The sequence below is a fragment of the Curcuma longa genome, unplaced genomic scaffold (genome assembly GCF_044706935.1).
Source record: "Curcuma longa cultivar G26 ecotype Majalengka, Jawa Barat unplaced genomic scaffold, ITB_CL_G26_1.1 contig_23009, whole genome shotgun sequence".
NCBI classification, from domain to species: Eukaryota; Viridiplantae; Streptophyta; class Magnoliopsida; order Zingiberales; family Zingiberaceae; genus Curcuma; species Curcuma longa.
In genome coordinates, this window is record NW_027432061.1 from 1 (window position 1) to 5594 (window position 5594).

Genomic DNA, 5594 nt, shown 5'->3' on the forward strand with positions numbered 1-5594 from the left:
CAACGGTGGAAGGATAAACAGGCCGGTGTGCGCTGGATCCACTAAATATCGACGCAGCTGACTTCCATCAAACAAACCATTTTTAAACTTTAAATAGCTATTTTAATTTTTTATTACTAAATTATCATACGTACTATTAAAATAGTTATTCATAGATAAATTTGCATCTAACAAAAATTAAATATTCTTACGCATACTTATATAACAATTATAATATATAAGGCTAGTTATTATATATTAAAATAAATATTTTTTATTAACTTAGTCAAAAGTAAAAAACACTATAATAATATTTTTTTAAACTAAATTAAATTTATTTATTTTAATACATTACAATGGTTACTATCACTATATAGCTACTATAATAATATTTCAATTGAAAATAAAAAATATTAAGCAGAGATGCTTTTGAAATAAAAAATTTAACAACCCATCCTAATCCTATGTAATCATTACAAACTATCACCCATTTTGATAATCAGAGATGCTTTTGATTTTTATAAAAAATTTAACCAAAATCATATTCATTGATAAATTGACAACCCATCCTAATCCTATGTATCATTCTCCGTTTAATAAATAGGCATCACTTAGCAAATTACCTCTTCTCTATAAATAAACTAAGAATTAACACTAACAATTGCAATATTATTTCCATGTGTTTCAAATGGGTAAAACCTAATTCTTACAAAATGGACTGAATCATCTCAATTGTTCCAAGAAATTGAAAAATCAAATTGTCAAGGTTAGTTAATGTAGTTAGTTAGTTAGTCCTTTGTAAAAACTGGAACACTCTTATGGAGTGTCAGATTCATCATATCTGTGAATTGTGCTCACTGAAGAAATTAAAACACGGATGAACCACCTCTGAATTTACCCGCCAGCATGTCCTTGGCCTCGTTGATCTTCGAAGCGAGGTAATGGCTTCCTCCACTGTCCGGGTGGTTCGCCGCCATCACTCTCCTGTGAGCCTCCTTGATCTTGTCCCAAGAAGAATGCTCTCTGCGACAAGTCCAAGTCCAAGTTTGTGTAAGAAGGAACCGATGAGACATACAACATTCTGTTAGAGGAACCAGAGTTGGACATACCTCACGCCAAGGATCAATGAGGCTTCTCGCTTCGTCATCTGCTGCTCGAAACCGCCGGGATAGAACCTACGGACTGAGGAACAACAGGGCGAGCTTTAAACGCCTGCCATGCCTGAATCATGTATCGACCTCCCATCGCAGCAGCAGCCACTGTTAGACTTGCAATTAAAGGAGTTGCCTGTAGTGATAAAAGGATGTCATGAAAGCATCACAAATGAACCATATCATGGATACTAACTATTAGATGGAAATTGGAATCCAAAAAGAAGAAATCAGGAATTATAAATGCTCAAGATCTTCAGCAATACTAAATCTTAGGGTTGTAAATGAACCAAGTCATGCCAAACTTTGTATTGTTCAAACTTATTTCAAACTTATTTGATAAGATAATAGAGCCACAAACCAAGCCAGGAAACCAAGCCTAAAATGAAGTAAGTCATCGAAATAGTTATTTGATTTCTTTTTATGAACTTGAGCTTTGTTAAGCTTAACTTAAGTTTGATTTAAGTTATGAGCTTATTTGAAACTTTTATATTTTTAACTTGTTTGATTGATTAGTGAGCTTGATATTACAAGTTTATTTGTTCGCTTTTGAGAACTACTTGTTTGTCTATTTGCATATCTTTGAACCATAAAGGCTAAAGCAACTAGTAAAAAATGCCATGTTTATATCATTATAGGCGAGAACTAGGATCAGATCACCGATATCTATTGATCAATCATACACTTCGGTTTGTGCTAGTAACAGATATAGCTCCTATAATGATGGTTCATAAGAAAGACCAAGTTGGAGATGGTAATTAGCATTCTCAAAAGCAACTATTTAAGTTAGAATCCTTAACTCTCCAATGGATTGGAATGAAAAATAGAAAAATATTGACAAATAGACAAATAAATGGAATGCAGCAAAAGAGCTGTACTGAACACTAGTAAAGTATTGGACTATTTTATACTGTCATATCTACAGGAAAGTCTAATAGTTAATAAAACTTCAAGGCAATATTAATGCTCCTTTTTCCCAAACAAAATTGAATATTTGGAGTTGGATAGTTTCTGCAGTCATGGTTGCATTATTGAGAATGACATGAAAAGGTATACAAGATTGTATATGCTTAAACAATGAGAGAAAATTCATTTGATCATAGAGACTTTGGATTCTACAAAGTTCCAATAATAAATGTAGATATATTTACTAATGAATTCTAAAATTCTTCAAGTACAAAAACTGTGAGGATGGGAGAGGGAGAGGAAAGAGATGAGAGAAAGAAGGAATAAAAATTATGGTACCTACTTACTTCCTCTTCCTCAGTCCTCACTCCTACTTTCTAACTTACCCCCTCTACCTCGACACAAAGGAGATGAGAAAGAGGAGAAAGTAAAGGCACAAGTTTACACTCAGCTTCTCCGACACCCACTTCACCTTACCACATTGCCCAGCCTACAACTTGCCACATTGCCTTGCTTACTTCAACTTGCCACATTGCCTCATAAGTAATCGTATCGCCTCCTCATTGGCTACCCGCCATGACCTCACTTGATGCCAATCTCATCCAATACCTAATGCCCCACTTCTCACATTAGAACTGGTCATGTTAGGCAGAATGATCATTTTTTCCATCTTTTTTTATAGTTCACAATATTACACATGAGTCAATCTAATCTAATCTGAAACACAATTAGTAGAGACAAAATCCTAAAGTGATATGGCATAATCCTAACATATAAATGGGTTGATATGAATTGACCAATTTACAAAGATAATTTATTTTAAAAACATATATAGCCTTTATATCATATAACCTAACTTTTTAGAAAATTTAGTTCATACACCTTATAAAAACACGACTTGTTTATGAATTGATTAACACAACATAACACCAATTCTCATCTCTACTTCAATGGGCGCAGTGTTCACCTGCCTAAAACTAGGTGAACACATTGAGAGGAAAGGAGACTTCTTACTACTGAAATTTGGAGCCGATGAATAAAGATTTCCATGAACTAGTCGTCCCCTATCCTTCCTTCCGGGTAAATAGAATCTAAACTTTTACAAGTCTTAAAAGTGACAAATCGAACGATATTATTTTTTTCTCTTTATTTCCTTTGGGGAATAGAGGAAACATTGATATTGAAGTGATGTCCATACTTTGTAACTCATCCATCCAAAGCTAGACAAAAAGCTAATCAAAGCTATTCATCAAAAAAAGAAAATGTGCTTTATCCTCTTCGTTTACCATCGTTCATTGGGACGTCAAAACAAAGAGCTCAAAATTCATCAAATAAATTGGCATCTTGTCATAACATCTCCACCATTCATCAACAATGGAAAAAAAAAACATTCAAACTTTGCAGGCCAAGATATCACTAACTAAGCAAAATTCGGAAAACCTGCAACGAGCATTTAAAAAAGATTAACTAAACATCGGAATCATTACGTACCATTAAGATCACAGCACTGAGATATCCAGCCAATCTATCCAAATCCAAGCAATCTCACTGCTTCATGCACCAAAAAAAAAAAACAGACAAGGTAGGGATTTGATCAGAACTCATACCCTAAACTAAAAGGCACGTTTTTCCCCATGGAAACGACATCTGACAAGGCAAATTCGAGGGCAGAGTGGTTGAAGTACCTGAGATGAACTTAGGGCGAAAGAGTTGCGTTCTTCGGAGCAGAGATTACGGAGCAAGGGAGGAGGAGGTGAGCGGCGAGGAAGAGGGAGAGGGATTGGGATTTATATGGATTCCCATGGCTTGGGCTACAAGAAACAAAAAGGGCGGTGTATCGCCGTTGTCGGTGCGGGCGGCGGCTTCCTTGCTCTCCCGGCCGGGCCGGACCGGGTCGGCTCGGCATAAGAAGCCGTTACCGGGTCCGGCCCGGTCTAAATTGGCCTAACGGTAGTCGATTCTAAAATCATATTTTTTATCATTAAAATTAAAATTTAATATAAATATTTAGAATTCTAAGCTTGTTTTTGAAATTAAATTGGGTGAGTTTAGACTTGTATAACGGTTGTGAGTAAAATTGTTAGATGAACTTTTAGGAGGTGCTTGGTAGGCGGGTTTAGGAGAGAGGAATGGGAATGAAATTTATTTCATTCCCATTTTTTAATGTTTGGTAGACGGGAATGGAAATCAAAATAAGGATTTGATATCCTTGATTTCATAACCTACCCCTCCCTCGGTTATCGCAGCATTTCTATGGTGCAATTTTTTTCCTGCGATTTCTTCCCCGCCGCGATTCTTCCTTTCTTCTTCCCCACCCGCGAGCCGGCCGCCCCCCTTTTCTTCTCCCCGTTCATCTAAGCTCCCCCCATCTTCCTCCTCTTCTTCTTTTCTCTGCCGGCCGAGCTCCTCCACCCCCTTCCCCTTTTCTTCCTCCTCCTCTCTTCTTCCTTTCTCCTCATTTCTCCTAGTCTACTTGTAATTGATTGCTTGATTGATTATGGACAAGTGTAATCGATTTCTTGATCGATTACACGACTTTCTGAGAAAAACATTTGCGACATTTAATCGAGCACGCGGTCGATTATATGGAGCCAGTCGACTGGAGTTAAATCCAGTGGCCATTTCAGTATCTATACCAAACACCAAAAATCTGGTAATCATTCTCATTGCCATTAACCCCTCAATCAAAATCATTACCATTTCCATTACTGAATGTATACCAAGCGTCCTCGAACTCAAACTTTAAATGGAAAATTATAGTATAGTTTTAAAGGTCATAGGATTTATTTGGGAATTGGACACCATCTGGCTATTATCGAAAAATACTCAAATTTTGATAAAAAGCATGTATTTTCAAGAAATAAATTATATATTTTAAAAAATGAGCGAATTTAAAATCATCTAATAATTTTAGTTAAAATTACTATGCGGCCTTTTATACCTTTCAAAAATATAACACACAACACACATTATGATAATAAAAAAAATTGATTATTTTGGATTTTGGCTTATTATTATTATTATTTTTATTGAACAAGCCATTGATTTTAATATTAACAAACCGTCAAAGAATTTAATTAAATAAAATTATTGAAGGCATCATACAACACTTCCATTGTCGTCTAGTCCGGTTAGGATACCTGGCTTTCACCCAGGCGACCCGGGTTCATATCCCGGCAATGGAAATATTTTTACTTTGCTATTAAATTTATTAATATATATTTTGTTTTGAGCACATAAATTAATATTAGTTATTGTCCATTCCATAATACCAGTTTTTTCTCTAACTGTTCATATATTTATATATATATAAAATTTTCCAACAACCACTGAAAATATTTTTTTTTAAAAGAAACTTATTCTAAACAGATGGAACTAAAGCTAAAATATATAAAATAACAAATAATGAATATAATTATAATCTTACAATTTCAATTTTTTGTAATTGTAAGATTATATTTTTGACCTAATCTTATTAAATTTTGAACTCTATCACCAGATTTATGGAGAATATGAAATACTCCTAAAGAATAAAAAAAAATTGGTGTAATACCTCTT

The 5594-nt window shown here is 34.6% G+C and overlaps 1 non-coding gene and 1 pseudogene across 1 annotated transcript; one reads left to right on the plus strand and one right to left on the minus strand.

Moving 5' to 3' along the window:
- Positions 1-845: 845 nt before the first annotated feature.
- LOC141818020 (mitochondrial import inner membrane translocase subunit TIM14-3-like) lies at positions 846-3880 on the minus strand (annotated as a pseudogene).
- Positions 3881-5147: 1267 nt separating this feature from the next.
- Positions 5148-5221, plus strand: TRNAE-UUC (transfer RNA glutamic acid (anticodon UUC)). Its single transcript has one exon. It is a non-coding gene; the product is annotated as a tRNA-Glu (tRNA).
- The last annotated feature ends 373 nt before the right edge of the window (positions 5222-5594 follow it).